This window comes from Anoplophora glabripennis, unplaced genomic scaffold (genome assembly GCF_000390285.2).
Source record: "Anoplophora glabripennis isolate ALB-LARVAE unplaced genomic scaffold, Agla_2.0 scaffold40, whole genome shotgun sequence".
In the NCBI taxonomy this organism is placed as follows: domain Eukaryota; kingdom Metazoa; phylum Arthropoda; class Insecta; order Coleoptera; family Cerambycidae; genus Anoplophora; species Anoplophora glabripennis.
Genome location: NW_019416268.1, coordinates 517,877 through 538,647, shown reverse-complemented (window position 1 = coordinate 538,647; position 20,771 = coordinate 517,877). Strand labels below are relative to the sequence as shown.

At 34.0% G+C, this 20,771-nt stretch overlaps 1 protein-coding gene across 4 annotated transcripts in view; it reads right to left on the bottom strand.

Annotated features, from left to right (window-relative positions):
* Positions 1-20,771, bottom strand: part of LOC108903259 — a 171,592-nt gene that overhangs the window by 4,398 nt on the left and 146,423 nt on the right. The gene's annotated exons all lie outside the window — the stretch shown is intronic.

Below are 20,771 nucleotides of genomic sequence, written 5' to 3'. Positions count from 1 at the left end.
TTGCAATCTAATAAATTTTTTAATCAAATATCGGCATTTTATATGATACAAAATCAAACAATATTTGTACTCAACAAAAACAATGAATATTCAACCACAAGTGCCCACTGTCCATATGGCAGCCGCTATATTACTGCACCACTTTCTAAGGAAACCACAGAGTTAGAAAGAGGAGTCGGTGGTCCACCCTGTATCGAACGAGCCTTCTTGAGCATCGCCGCCGTGTGGGTTCCCTTCTTTTTCCGCCGGTATGCATTGACGTCAGCGCGCTGTAACGTTAGTTCTAGCGCTGCATAAGTTTACTGCTAGGTATATGATTTGAGTTCTTTTGACTTCCACAATCGCACCGATGTCGGTTTTTATACTGGAGGTGCGATTTGTTGTTTATGTTTTAACAATAACAACGAGGAAATGGGATATTTTTTGCTTTCTGCGAATGTTTACAATTTTGTAGACGGTACTTACGTCAATGCAGGTTCAAATTATATTAATAAAAAGGAGGGTGAACGTGTAAGTTATACTACCGAATTAGTAAAATAATTTCGATTGATTGCCTGATGACGTACGAAACGTTAAAAATCAGTTAAATACCTACAAAAGTTCCGCCGCGCTTAAAGGATTTCCTTGATCTTTTTCAGACCATGAATTGTGCACTAATTAAATTTAAACAAAGTAGCGCAACGTATTTTTCGGTCCGATTCCCCGCACTTATAAGTTATCTATGCACTAATCGCAATTGGCAACGACGTTCTCGGGTTTTCTTATCAACCGCAAAGCTGGGACATTATGGTCATGTTCGTACGTATTTCCGTTTTGCGAAACACGAGGTTATATTTTTAATATCTCCAAGGGTGTGTCTGCGGTTAAAAAACAATAACGTTTATCTTTTTCTGTTGAATTAAATAAATGTTGCGGTTGCGGGATGGTTACCATGAGAATTCGTCCTACAAAAACAATGAGTACACTGCCGGCCCTTTGAATGTGGACGATTTATTTTCCTAATGTGATGTGGTCTACTTTTCTTATTATGACAAGTTTTTATATGTCAGTGTCATTAGTAATTTGCTTGGTAATTCAAGATCCCGCGTTTAAGGGAACCAGATAAAGTGAGAGCTTTAACTTTACTTCAGAATGATTGGTCATTGCGGATGATCTGCATGTATGCAAGAACAGCATATTTAAACTCAAAGAGAAATGGATTGCGGAGGGTCACGTACGTTATGTTCACGGATGTGGACGTCGAAAAGTAAGCACCACCTAAGAATAAATCCTTTTGACATGGCAGTAGCGGCTTCCTTTGAGACGAATTTTCCTGGATCAGTGCGAACTGCAGGGAAGCGGGTGAAAAATTCGGAGCTGAAGAATTATGTGGCCGCAAATACAGTTGCTTTGACTCCCCAGTATAAAGAACAGAGGTTAGAGTTTGCAAGACAACTTCTGGGAGAATATTATATTTTCGGACGAAAAAAGTTTTCAGTCTTGCTCCGATGCCTCTGTCCGTGTCTACCCACCAGAGATTATAAGGTATTCGGAGCCTTATGTGAAACCCACACAACGGAGCGACAGATTAACATTATTATTATTAGCATTAACGTTTGGACTTGGATAAGCTGCCAAAGTCCTGATGTTTGTTGTGACCATGCTGTATCCTCAAAATTTCACTTTCAAGCAGGATACTTGTGCAATTCACACCTCNCTTATGTGAAACCCACACAACGGAGTGACAGATTAACATTATTATTATTAGCATTAACGTTTGGGCTTGGATAAGCTGCCAAAGTCCTGATGTTTGTTGTGACCATGCTGTATCCTCAAAATTTCACTTTCAAGCAGGATACTTGTGCAATTCACACCTCAAGAGTTGCGTCAGAATGGTTAATTGATAACAACATCAATACCCTCAAAGTCCTGGAGATATATGGTGAAAAAAATTTACGGCAGAAACTTCCGTCCAGTTAACGTCGAAGAACTTTGGGAGGCAATTGAAAACGCATGGGATAACATCACTGAGGATTATAACAAGAACATTAATTTTATCAATGTCATGTACATTGCAGTGTTATAGACAAAAATGATACTTGGACAAAATACTTACTTTACGAATCGCGTTTTTTTGTCGACGAAAAGTGTTTCATTTTTAAATCTCGTTTACGGCGAATGAATGGCCGTTAGAATGTACCTATAATATATTTTAGTATTGGAAAAATAAATAACTTGCTACCTAATTTGGATTTGTTTTGCTCACTAGAACTAGTATGATTGACACACATTAAATTTGACATAATGACAGCCGATTTGAACCTCACATTTTCAAGTTAGCTTCACAAAGGCCAATTATAGACAATTTGCTTATAAGAGTCGTCCACTTTCAAAGGGCCGGCACTGTACCATGTAGATTCCGATAGGTATTAAACTTAATTCCAAGTTACGATTCTTCAATATTTGCGTTGACGTTTCGCCATTAAATCCATTTTATTGCAGATTTACACATAAGCGATTAGCCACTACTATTGCCCGGTGTTGGTACTGCCAACGGGGCAGCATAATATGAAACAATTGCCAATATAAATGTAATGAAAGCTAATTATGAATCTTTTAGCAAAATAAGTAATGATTTCCTTATTTTAATAGGAATGTATATTATTTTCAGAAATTTCGATGAAACACAAAAAACAGAAACAGTTATTGCAACGTTATAAATATATACATTTTACATAAAATTTCCAATACGGGAACAACCTTATTATCCTCAGATTCCTTAATTCTCCTGAAATGTAGATACTTCCGAAATCTAGTTATCAAGAAAACATTGAAAACATGGTTTACCAGGCAATTTTTAGTAGAACTCAATAAACTTATCTTTTTTTATTGGAACTCAAAATTAACTATGAGCATTGAAGAGATTTCAGTTCTGATCGAGAATTCCATAGTATTCACTCTTTTTGTCATTTTCTATGATTTGAATTAGACAGAAATATAATATACCCAAAGGGAAATGATTATTAAGAAAAATATTGTTTAAATATTACGACTTAATTGTTCACCATGAAAAGCGAAATGATTTTTTTAATTCATGAAGAATATTTGCATCTTGAAGTGTCGGAAGTATACGAAAGTATACGGAAAAAAAAGTATAGGAAGTATACGAAACAGCTTATAATGGAAAGTAGTATACTGAAAAGAAAATGAGGAAAACATCTCAATCTTATACTGGCTTATTTTGAGTTCCTACAAATCCTGAAAATGAACCAGCAACATCATGTTCTATTTACTTTATGATAAAAAGTACATTGAATGAAGAAAATGTTCATATAGAAGGATACTCAAAATTGGTGCTCTACTTGAAAAGGAAATCGGTTGAGTATAGTCAAAAGAAGTCTAAGATTTTGACGAAATTGAGGATACAATTCAAGTTTCAAATAGAATATATTCGAAAGTGGTTAAAGTATCTGATTCATTTGCTTTGTCAACATCGATATTTGATACCCCACTGATATATGAATCCCATATGAAAAATAATTCTTGCACTGTAATTGGAGCTTCAGAACAATATATATTTCTTATCTGGAATATACTCAATCAGCTGTAATATTGGGAATTTCAATTTGCAATTTTCAAACAAAGAAAATAATGGTTGTTGATTAGCCTGAGTTGTAACATTTGTTGGATTAAATGAAATAAATTTACAAAAATAGGTACACATATAAATGAAGCAATTAATTCATAACTAATAATGAACTGACACATTTTGACCGTAATAGGTAGCAGCTGTATGAAGAATACTTTTTTCCAATTAAGTAATTAAAGAATCTTTTTGACAGTTAGAAAACGGAATTAAAACATTTTACGATAGTATTCGAAAAAAAATTCATCCACAGGTTAGGAGACATTGAAAATTTAGATAATATTTTGTTGTGGTTCGTACTCATTTAGTCGTTTCAGCTGAAAGCGGGTATTTGGAACAGGAAGTGCAGAATGGAAATGGGACATGGGGGGGCGTGCGTCAGAACAGTCCGCGGCATTGCAAATTGCATGCAAATGATCACCATTACGTCGCCGTTCGCTAAAAATAAATAGTAATTTAAATATAACTACATGGTATTGCTCCACGGCGATTTATAATACCGTAATTATCGCGAAATTATGTCGGTGCACGTGTACCAGGCAATTTCCCATAATTCCGAGTAGAACTTGCCACAATTATTAGCATACAGATCGACTTTGAAAAACAATTAAAAAAAATATTTATGATATTTTTACTAATACATAGACAAACACGTTCGTAACTGGTTTTATTTTTTGTCCGTCTCGGTCTAAAACTTGGAGCTCTTCGATTTTAACAACAAAATGAAGTTTTTTGTGTTTGTTCCTATAAGTAATCAAACAGTAGTTGCAAACATTTGGCCTTTACAATTAGTTCAAACCATTAACACGTGATTATCTGTCTAATACATTTTGAAACTTCATTTTGTTTTTAATTATGTTTTTAGCATTTTGATGAAACTTTTAATGATGTTGCTTATATGTTCGCGTTCCAGCATGTTCAACTTCGGAGTTGCTAGTGTTTATATTGCGTTTTATACTAAACAATAGTTTATCTAGTCTTTCCACATATTTCATTGCAATCAAATAGAGTGCTACCTGGAATGCTGATGAGTATTAATTAGTACGATACCGGTATATGTCTGGTAGGCTCGGCTGACGAATGATCCTAACTGTTGATTAGATATTGCTGGTCGAGGCATGTAGTCCGCAGAGTCATCAGTCATCAGTTAAAAAAAGAGTGTTAACAGTTTAGTAGATTCACATAAGTTATAAAATGTGATTTATTTATTTGTATGTGTCGGACGCAAATATAAATAAACATTCTAATGTCAGAAATAGAATACTCTCGTCGGGACTGTGTTCTCATTGTTAACGCTGCATGTCTCAGACATGCACGTCACGTTGTACCCATTGTTAAGAGACTTTTTGTCTCCCACAGTACCGTCTGACGTCAGGAACCCAAAAGAAGAGGACCTATGAAAAAAGCTATCGGTATGTCGAACACAGCAGCAATCGTTAAGCCTTCTACGGGACAAATAAACACTTGAATTTATCCGATATGTTGATGTTGGTTTTTCTCGGCGAAGATGCTTATCTTTTATCTCTTACTTTTGTTCGTATCGGGCGATCGGCATTTAAAGTAAGGGTTTATTTTCAATAAACTGGTCGATTTGGCGAATACAAAAACCCAGAAGCAATCCGTTGCTGAATACATTTTAATGTTCGCATGGGAATACGTCTTTAAAAAGTCTTGTCATTTATTTTTGACACTCTTGTAGAGAACCAGTTCTTCATGTCGCTGCAACTAACTAAACATTTATAATTTAATTATCATTTTTGGAATCGCCATGGGTGACTAAAACGGTGCCTTGGTAACCTGGGTTTCTTCAGTTGGTTAACCGATGTGCAATGCGTTTGAAAAACCGTTCTTTTTTCGCGGTATTATGTAATTAATTATGGTTTGTCTGCCATGAAAACGGGATTCGACATAGTCTTACTTTTCTTTCCAGCAAACGTAACGAAATCGAAAGCTTTTCGATATCCTCGGTTACGTGCATACGCACGGCAAAAAAAATATATAATAGAAGTGTTATAGGTACCCAATAAAATGAATTAACATATTTCAGTTTACAATTGAATAATGCGGATTAATACGGCGTGACACAAATTTTGCGAAGGACAACGAAGTGGACCGTATATTCTATAAATATCTTCGAGTAACGGAATGAGAATTCTGTTTTCATTAACGAAAGGCTACTGAGCTGTTGTATGAATTTCGATAAGTGCTTACGTCTACGAACGACCGCTACCAATTTTTTCCGCTATTATTGACTTGAAAATAGATACACTTAACATTAAGCGTTAAGTTCGGAGAAAGCATAAAAAAGCAAAAGATTATGGGTTATCCACGTTAAACAAGAAACAAATAGAAAGAATAAAAATAATGGATGACTACTTCAAATAATTAGTAGATTTAGTATCTTTTCATGTAACTATTCACATGGATTCCACTGGTTCTTGTTATCCACTGTTTTCTTTCTCTTCAAGTTATGTTATAACATTATTGACGTAAAACATTTTTAGTTGCTGATAAACTATATTTTCTTTATCTTGTGTTAAAGATTTTTTTGTCAAAAGTATATAAAGAATGCAGTATTTACTAACTTATGTTTAACCGTATTATAACAGTATAGATCTTTTAGGGAAGTACCTATATGGAAACATGAATATATCTCCATGTGTAAGGTAATAGTTACATTTACATCTATCGCTTACCATTTACCTCATTAAGAAAAAAGCAAATTTATATTGACGGCTACTATAAAAGTGATAATATAAGTCAGATGTCGATCATATAGACGGTCAAAATAAAGATATCTACGTATACCCAAACAATTCCAAGAAATTTCGCTCCAAATGATCAAAGTCTATGGCAGAGATCCTATATGTGCCCTGAACTTTGCACTGGAGATTATCGTTAAGATTCCAATATTTTTAAAGCAAATTGTAACGATTCGTTGTTTACATTAATGGGGTTCAAGGAAAAATGTCAACTAGTATGGAGAAATTGCTTATAAATGTTAATGTGACTCTAGTAATGACACATTTTACTAGTTTCCATTGACGTCAATATTTCGAAATGCGATATCGCAAGTGGATTTAGTTGCCCGGTCATCGTTTCGAGATCGATACAAGCATTTCTGAAAAGTCATTAAATGGATATTGGATTTTATTGTATGACCTAAACCACGATAAAGCTCAACTATTTACATGGTTTAATTTATGGCTATGGTGCAATGTAAAAAAAACGTGACGTATCATATTTAATTTAACAGTAATCAGTATTGTGGATCACTGAATTTATTATAAGTTCTTTATTCTAATGTCGATACGATTTTAATAGTTTGCTCTCTACTTCATGAAGAATTTGTCTTTTTTGTAATAGAATTGCTTCATTGATTTCTTGTAATTCAATGTAAAATAGGTATTAGACTTACATTAAATCATAAAAATGAATCGTGTATAATTATTTAAAGAAATAACATTAAAAACTACTTTAAAAATTAAAAAAATGGGATTTTCGCTTACTTCAAATTGGTGGATTCATTCGTTTGCAAGAATAAATATTTTAATGCAACAGTATAATAAAATTATATTTTATATTTTTTTACAGTAAAATAAACTGCAATTCGTTGGCTTGTGAAATAAAAATGACTTATTTGCATTTTAAAAGATTGTACCCTTAAAACTCATTTTATAGCAATGTTTTTTTTTTATTTCGGGTAGTTGTAAGTACACAAAATTTATTTTTTTAAGTTATTTATTTGCGACATAGTTTTCGTTTTTTTCTTTATTTCTTGGGCATTCTGCCACCTATGAAAAAGGATCAAAGGTTATTTTTATGGAAACATGTTTGCCTTCATTTAAATACACCCGGTATAGCTAAATTCGCACACCCTGTATAACCGTTTGGCATTTTTTTAAATTATCGTGAACGACACACATTAATCTACCTCGAACGACTTGTGGTGGTGGAATAATCTCGTCAGGTTTGTAAACAAACTGGAGGCAAAGGCGACAATCTGCTGAAGCGTAAACGATCGCGATTGACGTCAACGTGTGGAATGATATTGTGTGCGAGACCTTACTTAGCACATAGTTGTTATTTCAAGATAAACTTACGCAATAAAAAAATAATAACAATAACTTTTTATAGCGGAATGGCACACTGTGTGTCGCAATTTGGAACCGTTTTCTATCCTATCTGTGGAAACAATAATGCCGCTATAAAAATTCCACTGTTTTATATTTTCGTCGTTTGTTTCTATTGGCACGTAAGCGGCAAGTGACACTAATTTTTTATGCACATTTTCCCGGCTCTTAATGTACCTTTATGTATGCGGCAGAACGTAACTGTTTAGATACAAAATAATAAATATTTGTACAGCGTTTAGTGTCAGACGTACATGAATTGATTTTGTATTGACGTGGTTCTTTATTGATTTTGTCTGACGTTATTCGGTTAAAAATATAGGGGCTTTGTTTGAAGACCTTCCAACTGTCTTTTTAGAGATAAGTGTTCTTTGTAAACAAAGTGTAAGTCAATATACTTCAATACATACATATTCTATCGGTTCTATAGTACTGATTTTGATTGTGTGAGCTGGCAATTTTCTATCATATGTGCGAAATTAGACTAACGTCTTGTCCTTATCAATATGAATATTTTTAAAATGTTTTAAACAGTTTTATAACGTCATTTTAACAATTACGAAAATATTAATGAAATTATTCTGTATTAGTTGCTTATTATTATACTATTATTAGACATTTGCTTGACTTTCGTTGGAATTATAACAACGTCATGAAAAATACTCCGTATACAGGGTGATCCAAATTTTATGCAGGAAACTTCGAGGACAAATAGATCTCTTTAAAATAATAGGAGTTTGCCTTATAACCATAGGTCTGGAACGGTTTCGTTTTAGAGATACAAGGTATTGAAATTGTTAGAGAAATTGATTTTTTATTTGTATCTTCGGAATCTATTAACCGATCTCAATAAAATTTGTTACAGATAATGTTTGATAGTAGACTTTGTATTCCCTAAAATATGAGCCCTAAAGGTTCCAGTGGTGTACAACTGGACAGGGGTCACCCCCTTTTTGTAAGAAAAACCTACGCCATTGTATTTTTTACAAGTTATTGTAACGGATTGATATTCTAATGCACTAAATACGTAAAAAAGGTAACTTGAATTGTTTCCCTAAGATTCACCATTTACAAGTTATTCATACCAATACAATCCCCTTGTGATAGACACTTCAAACCATAATATTACAAGCATATTTATATTTATGCTTAAAAGTGCAATCTGTAAGCACATCAACAAAATTCTTTCCATATCACCTGTGAGGTAGTGTTCCTGGTTGTTTTAGTTTCTCCTGGAGGCCTCATATTTACAAATAAGAACAATTTAAATCAAAATAATAAAAATACATTTACCAAGCAACAACAACTAAACAAGAAACAAAATAAACGTTACTTATTTACAGCAATTGTTCAAAATGCGAACTACCCACATCCATACATTTTTCACATCTCTTCTATTAATGGAACTAATTGAAGCTACAACTTGTTTCTTTTAATTCTTTTAATTCATTACACCTGTCTTCTGTTCGCTACAGTAGTTGTAGTCTAATATTTATTGGAGTAGAGTAAACTTTACTTTTCAGATAGGTAACCCTAAACATGGAAATCCAGGGGGTTTAGATCCGGCGATCTGGCTGGCCAAGACACTGGACCATCTCCACCATTATGGTTGACATTGGCATTTGGTCTTCTGCCTATCCATCACCCCATATAATTGTCATTAAGCAATTCTTATATTATTCTCCTCAAGGAGCACCATCCGTTTGTATCGAGCTATTTTGTCGTATATTTAATGGAACATCCTCTAATAATTCAAATAGATGGTTTTCTAGAAAATTTAGAAATGACTGGGAATTTAAATGGGGTGGCAAGAAGAAAGGTCCACGTACTTTATTGAAATTTATTCCGAGCCATACTTTCACAGAAAATTCGTATTGAAAAGATGTTGACCGAATTTCATGAGGATTTTCTTGTGACCAAATATGCAAATTGTGAAAATTCACCACCCCTCGCCTTGTGAACGCAGCCTCATCGGTCCAAAGTATTTCTAGTTAGAATTCTAATAACCGCTGGTAAAAATTCAGGCGTCTCTCTTCAGCTCCCGGAAATTTTGAACAGGTTGTAAATGGTACGGATTTCTGCCATCCTTATGTAGAATTTTTCAAATTTTCGATTTACTCACCTCAAGTTGCCGAGACGTTCTTCGTGTACTTAGCCGAGTATCTTCGTCAAATGCTCTTAAAATTTCATTTCTGTGCCTTTCATTTTTCCGTCGTGATTTTCCAAATATCGTTTTAATTCAAAAAGATGAAAGCGACGATTGTAAAGAATTTTGTTGATATGCTTACAAATTGCACTTACTTTTAAGCATAAATAAAAATGTTCTTATAATATTATGGTTAGAAGTGTCTGCTACAAGAAGATTGTGTTGGTATGAATAACTGAATAACGGTGAACTTTAGGGAAAAAAATTCAAGTTACCTTTTTTACGTATTTTGTGCAATAGAATATAAATCCGTTACAATAATATGTAAAAAATACCCTGTACAGTTGTACACCACTGGTTGAACCTTTAAAGCTCATATTTTAGGGAATACAAGGCCTACTATCATACATTATCTGCACTAAATTTTATTGAAATCGGTTAATACATTCCGCAGATATAAGCAAAAAGTCAATTTTTATTAACAACTTATTAACACCCTGTATCTCTAAAACAAGCTCGTTCCAGACCTATGTTTATAAGGCAAACACCTACTATTTTAAAGAGATCCATGTGCCCCCGAAGTTTCCTGCACAAAATTCAAACCACCCTGTATAATATATATAATTTGTCCAACAAAGATCCCTGAAGAGGCATTAACATAAGACAAAACGTCAGTAATGTCCTTTAAGATAACAACTTCTGCTTTCGTTTTTTTACGATTAAAACTTGAGGGTACACTTTTGAACATGACTATGATTTGGTTGTAATTTAGTCAAAAATCATTGAATCTACCTTAGTCCTCTCCCTGCGCGTGTCCGAAACGTCCGAATCCCACTCGGAACTCAGATCGTCGCTCGAAGGGTCCCCGTAATCCGGACAGAAGGGCACCTCCAACAGGCTCTTCTGGTACTGTTCGTAACCTGTCGTGGAGCCTCTCCTGGATCCTGCCGTTGGGCTGGAGGGACTAGCGCTCCTCCTGATGGCGCTGCTCCTTCTGCTCGGTCGGGGCGAGGTGTCCGAGGCTGGCGATGGCGATCGGGAGGGTGACCGATGGGGATTGAGACGGTTTTCTGTAAGACATACGACGTGCAGCTAAAACGTGATAGCGCGCCGGTTTGGGTCGGGACAGCTTTTGGCGGAGTTGCGCTCATGTCGTTTTTCGGAAAAAGTAAGGCTGAGGTTTGCCTACAAATTTTGGTGTTTGTAGACCGCATTGCGATCAACGCCTCAGTTTTCACAAACCATTTTTATATTTATTAACCCATAACAGTTAAAGTAACAAAAGAGGTAACAAAATACCTCTTTTTAGGATACGCGTTCTTAGATCTGCTCCCTAGCCCTGGACAGCCTAACTTCCCCTAAAATGGGTAATGTAAACAATCACACATACCTTCTACTTAAAACTTGACTTAAGTTGTACAAGTTATTAGTTTTTTCTTTTCGAAACGCAACAGTCAATTTTTTTTTGTAACGTTGGTCTTTACTATTTTTTCGCGGATGGAAAGATTAAAAATATAATGTGAGTTGAATGTTGTGTGAATTAGCAAATACACTGCAAATGCGCTGGTTTTCAATGTTCTCTTGAGCGCCAGGCATCATACCGAGGAAGAAAAAATTTGTACTGTATATTTTAAGACAGCTTGATCTTATTCGAAATGAAATTACCATAAAATAGATCTCGTTATTTAGATGCAATTGAAATGAAAGTTTGAAGAGAAAGAAATGTATTAATTCATTCGAGCGACCAGTTTATCTGCATTTTATAATTCGGCCTTCGCTTCGAACCACCAAAAACGCTAGTTAAGAAAGCTTCCCCTTCCTCATCCAAGCTCTAGAAATGGCGATAGGCTTAGCAGAGAGATTTATTTTCACTGAGTCTCTTAAGATGATGGGTATATTGGCCAACTCATTTGGAAACATTATTTACCCGACTTGTTTAAGTAAACAGGCTGTTTGTTTTTCTAAAAGTGGTTCCTCTCAACAAACCGTTTCCACGGAATACCTGAATTGAAAATTGAATGCAACAAAACGTAAAATCCTTGAATTTAATAGGGTCACGTTACATAAGAACTGGGTTAAGCATCTCCTAATTTGAAGGTTACTCTACCTACCAGACTGGTATTTTATTGAGGATTCACCGCCTGTTAACCGATACGTTGTAACCAAAGACAATTTACGGTCCATTTCCTACCAAACTACGTATCGGGGTACCGGCAAAGTTTGTTTACGTATTATTGGAATGATCGGCAAATTTTTAATATGAGTGAGAATACAGCAGACACAGGTACGCGCCGTAAACCACGAGTGTGTTAAATGTCAAGGTCGATGGTTAATCTCCAATGATAAGGTATTTTGGAATTAATTAGAAACTTGTTTTCACTGCGGTTTATTTATCAGACACCAAAGAAACGGGGAAGAACGTAGAAATGTTGAGGTCGATTCGAGAGATGTTTTGTTAAAAGAAAATTAATCCAACAGTATTCGAAAGCAACACGCAATCAGCGATAACAAGAACAATTTTACGTAGATATGATTATGACACACAGTCCTTACTCAAATAAAAAAAATTGATGTCATCCATTTCCGTTAAATTTTCTTCATAGTGTTAATGATATACTCTGGCGAACTTTAATGGTGGTTTCTACATCGCATATCAAGAAAAAAGTTCCTATAAGTATGTGTCCAGAAACGCTTCATTTTCTATATACAGGTTTTTGAAATTAATAATATGTATATCGCATATGTTTCTTAGGATGCTTGCCGGAAACTGATAAAACTTGGGGTAATAACTTTACTAAATTTGGTCAACAAGTTGAGTTGGTTCAGAAATGTATCAACAGGGGCGGGGATACTGGGAAACGCCGTCATAAGGAATCCTAGAATTTCGACGCCATTGAATATTTTGGAAATTAGAGATACGATTCAATTTTGGTTTTTTTATAAGAAAAAAAAATAAATGTTTAATTTGATTCGCCGTTTCTATTATACATTGAAAATAACCCCAATACTATTCATGTCATAAAAAACTTAGGAATTTTTTGTTGAAAAAAGAACTCAAAAATTGCTCGTTTTTTTTTTAAATAAAACAAAATATCTTTTTTGTTGAAAATATCAACCTGGATTAAATGTACCTACCTTTCAAATTTGAAAAGTAGCGCCGAAATTATACGGTTCTTAGTTCAGTATCTTTGGTTAGTCAGTAAATTTTTGCCAATAAAATTAATTAATTCATAAATCCAAATTTCACCAGACACATCAAGCTTATTAAGAAACTAGCGTCCCGTCCCGGTTTCGCACGGGTGGACATTTATTTTAAACATTTTGGGATATAAAAAATATAGCCTATGTTACTCAGGGATAATGTAGCATTAATTATCGAAATCCGTTCAGTAGTTTTTGAGTTTATTCGTAACAAACATACATACATACAAAAATACAAATCTTTCCTCTTTATAATATTAGTATAAAAGTATAGAAGTATAGAAGTATAGATTTAAATAATATATCTCGAAAATGAAGTGTTTCCGAGCACATGATTAAACGAACTTATTTTATTGATTTGGACGTACATGTACTTTTAATACCCTGTATATCAACATGCAGTGAAAGTCACAATGCAAGACCAAATTTTTAAAATATTTTCTTTCAGGTATTTGAATTTCAAACCCTAATTTTAGAGATAAATGGTGTAGAATTAAAAAAAAGTTACCTCCAAATACCTTCTAACAATTGAATAGACTGAAAAAAAATGTTGTGTGCTCAATACACGAATAAAATTGCATTTAACGTGAAAAAAATAAATTTCTAATTCAAATACATCACGTGTGCTAGATAAATCTTCGTGGAAAAAATCTATTTGTCGTTTTTAAAAAGCAAATCTTATTTTGAAAGAAAATGATCTCTTGACTTTTTGGATAGCTTTTACTGTTGTCGTATATTTGTAAAAATGTAAATAAGTGCAAATGCTTGTATAAAAAATATTAAATTTAGACGCTCCTTCATTGTGACATGCCGTTGTGTTAATACAGTACTTTTCTTAAGGGTTCATCAGAAATTTTAAGAAAATGTGGAAATAACTATAATTCAACATTTTATTTTTACCAGAGGCGTAGCAAGACGGGTTAACCAAAACGGTAGTCATGCTGTTAGTATTAAAATGTTTATAACTAGTCTACTACACATGTGTTTAAGTCTGTTGTTATTAATGTGAACAAGTTAAAAATAATAAATAAAGAAATCAAAGGCTCGATTTCGGTTCTAAATAAGTCTCAATGAGTCAAGACTCTTATTAATTAGTCTAGTTTACGTCGGATTTACGCAAGATAAATAACAGAATAAGGTTAATGCTTATAATATACGTAATCGTATGTTTTATAAAACAAACAATTTGTAGGTAAATTATTAGACAAGGTGCTATATATAGCAAGTATAATGTTCTAAAATCAAAGTTTCGTGTATTTTTGAAAGTATTTATTTGGTCATATCTGACGTTAACAATTTCGTCTAGCGTGCTTCATTGGAAAAAAACCTTCCCGGCAAATTTCTGGTAGTCGCACAGGTTAATCCATTAAGCAGAAACCTCGTGTTATTACGGATTATAAGATAATTAAATAAATTATTACATGCAAACCGCAGCCTCTAATTAGTTTATAGTTTACTCAAGCAGGATACACCTTAAGATAAAATTCCTGAGCATTAACGTAAATATAACCTTATCCTCCGCTGTACTCACGCAATCATTGTCAGCCAGATGAATATCTAGAATCGAACTAGAGGCGTTTTCCCACATACACATTTACGTTACAGTACCTTTTGACTCGCGGATTATATTGAAAAAACGGGCTGCAAAATATCCCATGGCACACTTTACCACTACCATTCATTATCTGAACAGGATTTAGGAAAGAAATTGACGCCATCGGACTCGTAGAGCTTATCAAGCGGATATCCTAGGACGATAACTAAAAAGTGGGACGTACATTGAAAAGGGTTTTACAATTAGTAAAAAACTACAGTATAGCTGGAAAAACTTAAACTGTAGCCACAGAGAAGGAGAAACAATCCAAGAAAAAACGATGCAGGCCCGTCACTTATACTCGAAGGCCTTGCATGTCTAGTATCGTGACGTCGCAAGCCCTGAGGCTTTGCTTTCGCAGTTCAACTTTGAACTTGCAACTTAATAGTTCAGATTCGTATTGTGATATAGTATATATAATAAATAAACTTTTGCAGGAAAAAATGACTCAAATAGAGAAAAAAATAAATTGAATTTGTGGTTTCATGGTAATCCATTGTGGAGGGTGATTAAATAAATCAGAATGCTGTGGAAAAGCAAATATATGACACGTATATGTCAGTATAATTAGAAAAATAAGAGGACTCCAAAAGCCGGTAAATATACAGGGTGTTTCATTTAAACGCGCACAAGTTTGGTTTATATCTCCGAAATGCAACCTTCAGTTATTCTTTATATATGTACATCATCGAGGTAAATTTCTTAAAACTTTAGTCTTTAATATTTTTTTTATAGATGGAAGGTGAAAAAAAAAAGACAGGGGTAAAATATTATGTGAATATATACATACCGTGGTGGTAATGTTGGGCAACCTATATAAGTGCGAAAAATGATCTGGGTTGAAATTCAGGGATTGAATTTTCACTGAAACTTGTTTTAGCTGTTTCTAAGTATTTGTAGGAATCAATTTATTTTTAACTAACTAAAGATTCATGAATTGGTCGTATTGGAGAAAAACATGCATTTGATTTTTTTTCTCACTCTTAACTGTTTAGTCAACAATGAAATTTTGGGTAATCACAAAGGGGCTACAATGAAATCGGGAGTTTATTAATATAGTTCAATCTCTAAATCCTGATCTCAAGAGTTTATTGATTTTCATATAAAATACACCGAAAATAAATAAAATCCTTGAACCGATTATTACAAAACTATACCCAAAGTTTTTGTTGAAAATCACAAATCATATTTCATATCCAACAAATTTTGACTCAGGACTTTTTAAATGGTCATTCTACACAGGTTTAGGTTTTCCCAATCTACCATTCAGTATGCACAGTTCATCTCAAAGCACCCTATGCATTTAATTCACGAATGAAAAACAAAGTTAGGAAATTTTCAAACCATAGAACTTATTCTATGGCTGTTGTAACTCTTACCAGATCAACTTGATACCAAACATACGGGTCGTTAAACTTAATCAAGTAGGCCTATGAACGTCTTGATCGTTGATCGTTGAATTTTTCCACTGCGGTAAATTAGCCATGTTAGAAGAATAGTGGCTTTCTATGTCATTTATGTCAAGGCTCTTTTTGCACGTCAAAAAAGGAAACAACTCTCTTGTTATCAAAATCGCTGACGCACAGAGTTGAGATTTTTAAGTGATACTATCGCGGCGTTTGCTAGTTGCTTTACGTGGCTGGGTTTTTAAATACATTTTTTCTAAATATACTTCAATTCTTGTGCATGAACTGCATATGTTGAAATTATTATCGCAGTTGGTGTTATCTATTGTAGCGTATAATATTTTTTTTAACCTACTAAGTGTAAAAGAGAGAGCATAGAGAGCGGAAGTACGTACATGAAAACACCTTGCACTTGACACACATTATGCTTTCATGCTAAGCACGGCCAGTATATTACATCAAATGTCGCGTGGAACGTCATTTCTCTCAATAGAGTGCCATGGTTCGGAATTTTTATAGTTTTTAATTGTTCTAAGAAATATTACCGTGATCTAAAAGCGGACAACTTATTTTAAATTGAGTTTGATTTTCATTTTTAGCACTAGAATTTTGAGGCAACAGTGGAAACACAATGATATTTTATTATTTAGCAGTTAAGATGGATAGGTACTGTCTGTCTTGTAAAGTGACAACAGAATAGTAGGTAGTCTTTTATGCACATATCAATGATTTTTGAGTTAATCCTTGTAGAACGCAAGACATTACTTTTTGAAAATATTTTCTTAATAAGTTCTTACAAAGACAAGGTAAAGCACATACCATTGTATCGCATTCTTTTGTTTCTAATTGTAATTTCATAGTCACAAATAAAAAAAAATATGCCAAAATTTCCGATGATAATTATTATAGTGTAAAATTAGGGCCTGAATATTGGATTATTTCAACTATTATTTAAATTTATATCTCAATTTACTCGAATTTAACTCTTTAAGTATTACAATTTTGAATTGGTAAAGTGTCTGTTGCAATATCCTCAGTAAAGAAACTATGCGAACCAAAATTTCTCTAATTCTTGTACTCGGAGTTCTTATCATAAATAATAACCATATTTTTTATTCCCTGTCGATCAGACAACTATCAAACTCGCGGAGAAAGTAGTCCGATTACGTTTTCGTTTATTCATGAGCGCCAAACCAAATTAGCTGCGACCCAATTGCGGAATCTTTAATATCTCTACGGTACTACGGTCTATGTACCTTTTGCCCTGTTCCCTTCGAAGTCAAAGATGCACGGCGACGGCGAGCACCGTATCTCCGGCGAACTTCTGTAGAAACCACAGTTTTTAATCCCTAGACCGCCCCTCATCAGGTCCTCGGAAGATTCCTCTTGTTCTCTCTGTGGGATGTGCTTCGTCGACATCACTATTCTTGGTATACCGAGCAGCGACATTTGTAAGCACCAGAACAATTTTTTAAACAACACTTTTCCCGCGGACTCACAACACTCCGTACGACTCGATCTTTGACGGTACTCGAAGTTGCACGTTTCGAACCTTTTCGCGGGTCATCCACTTCTTTCGGCGGTACTACTATCCGCTGTCGTGTGGTTTGATTTGGTTTTGCTATGCGTGCGTGCATATGAACAACACAACTTTTAAATTTCTGACGTCTGTTCCAGTCGGCGTGCGCGTGCGCGGTAGAAAGAGATCTTCATTTGTGAATGAGTACCGACGACTAGCCGGCTTCGATAATATCACACAGTGTCGTGCGCTGTCTAGCGGTTGGCGATATATACACATGCTGGTTTAACTCCAACGTGACGTCGGTGGAAAGCGGAGAGGTAATTCTCTGTGGACACACTGTTTCGGGAAATGTTTTGACGCTCGCTGGAAGAAAACACAACGCGTTATTTTGAAATGGTAATAGAGTATTTACGGTGGGTAAAGGCGGGGCTTCATGTGCGATGCGACGCAAGAAATCTGACGGTTTTAAACAATTTTAAAGGATTTAGTTTAGGGAGAAAACTATTCAAGCATTACAACAGCTGGTATAAAAATCATAATAGAAATTATTTTTTGTAAAATTCTGAAAATTTTTTGATGCAATAGAATTTCAAAATATATAAACACGGCAATGTGAGGATCTGTAATTTTTATAACATGGAAATGTCTCCATTATTGGATACTTCTTTGATCAATTTAAAATTAATTATTATTAAATCAGCTTACAAATTGAGTAATAATTGTTCCACACTGATTGTCTCATTTAAAGATTTATTTACACACGCTAGGCTATTATCATCCACATACATTAACAGTGAATTATCGGTAACTATATCAGGAAAATAAATAATAAAGGCCCGAGGTCTGGTTCTTGTGGAACTCCAAAACTTATCTTCACCTTTTCAGATTTCAACACCAGTAATGTCTACAAACTGATCTCAATTTGCAAGATCTGTATGTATGTATCCAGTTATATATTTTATATCTAAATCCATAATTACATAATTTATTAAGAATCTAAATATATCCTTTCGTTTTTTTACCTACATTTAAATTTGCATAACAGAACGGTACGCAACAACTTTACACCCTGTAGACCACACCCCCCGTTATGTAATTGCTTATCTGACGCAATGTATTGCCCGTAATGTTCAGAGAAGTTAACGTTTTCCATTACCTATTTGCGGTAGGAGTCGTCATCATTATTATACTGTTCAGAGAAAACACGTTGCCGAAAAAGAATAAGATTGACGTAAAAGATTATGCAGCAACTTCTTTTTTTGCAATATCTGTTCCAATTTTTTTGTAATATTCATGGGATTCTTGAAAATTTTTAATTTTTCAACTGAAATCAATGTTTGTTAAAATTTGTATCCTTAACCTGTTTTGCTGCGCTTTAGATCCTTTATAGGAAATAAATATCTTACATGTTATTTTAGTTTGTACACGATGATTTTAAAATGTGTAGCCAAACTGAAATGGGAGACAGGAAATGCCATTTTAACCATAAAGTTTTCTAGGGACAAGGGCTCGAAGATCAAAGGGTCAAAATTACTGAAAAAATTGAGTATCGGAAAAACCGATTCTTTTCCAGAAAAATCGGAAAAGACGGAAAACCTCTAAAAAGTCAATACAGCGCTCATAACAAAAATAAAAGTTACATGACGTTTCTCTGTCCAACTAGATGTTCAAAAAGAAACAAAGATAGATCAATTTCTTTTTGGTAAATCAATTTTCGCAACTTTGCCCTAACTTGACCGATCTTGTATCTCTTCAAATAAACGATATCCCAAGAATGAGCATTCTGTATACTTAGATAGTTATTACAATAAAAGTAAGCTTATATTTTTACAAATTCTATCTAATATAATCATAGTTATACAGCGTGTTTTCTAAAGAAGTAGTACAAATGGTGAATCTACGCGTAAAATGAACACGTTTTGCATAAAAATGACCTTGGTAAAATGTTCACCTCTTAGGAGATACAGCCTCTCAAAGTTTCCAAAAAATATGGAATAGCGGTTGTAATTTGAAAACCAAAAAAGGTATTAAACTTTACACAAACTTTCTACTAATGCATGTGCAACTTCTCAACGATTTTTCGAAAATTTCTTCCCCTTGAGGGGGTTGAAATAAGCATGTTATTTTTTTCTACAACTTATTTGTTTGACAAAAATTACAAAAGTATTCAAAAATACGTATCAAATGGTCTCATTAATTTTAAAAATTTGCCTTAAAACTAATCGTTAACAAAAACAAAAAATCGGTATCATTCGCATTACAACTCGCACGATTACAAATTTAATTGTAAGAAATATTTAAGGGGGCGGCTGTCCTGCTAATTTCTATCCAGTCCCTGTACAACTGAAACAAATATCTACATTTCTTTCTTGTCAATAGCAGACGAATATTTGCTCCCTTCTGCACAGTCATTCCTTAAGAAACAAGGAAATATATTTCCTACTTTTGAATAAAACGGTGGTATCACTGTATCAATGAAAAATGAGGTATATTCCAAATTTAGAAACTGACAAACAAATAAAGGTAAACTATGACACCAATAATTATTGTATATTTGCAAGTATGAGTAAGAAACAGTTCCTGTGATAAGCGTTCCGTATTATTCATGCTTCTTCAAAAAATATTGTGACAATCGTAAGTAAATACGTCGTCGGACCGCCAGTTTAGTTGCACGCTAGCAAGTTAAATACTAAAATTAATTGTTACTAATTTTTAACATTTCCGCTGAAATTAAGAGCCCGACAAATGATATCTGTTTTTATTACTCGCAGAGCACATAAAAATGAAAATAACCCAAATCGTATTTGGTTGTTTTATAGTTGTATGCCATTTACATTTTCGTGTAATAACTTTTTTAATTGGCTGCCGCAAATATTTACACATCTAGTAAAGCTTTGCGGCAAGGATAAGTATCTTTTTGTTTGATTTTACATTGACGTGATGAAACCGACTGATAGAATTTAATTACTATACGTAAAAAAGTACTATCACGGTATTTACAGGGATGTATGTATATTAAAATATACAGACGGCCCAATAGTACATTTTTCTTATAATATCAGGTAGAAATTCGAAGGGAAATTCGACATCTTGCGGAGACGCGTCAGCATGTAACAGACGAAGAAAGTGGCAACACAAATTTGC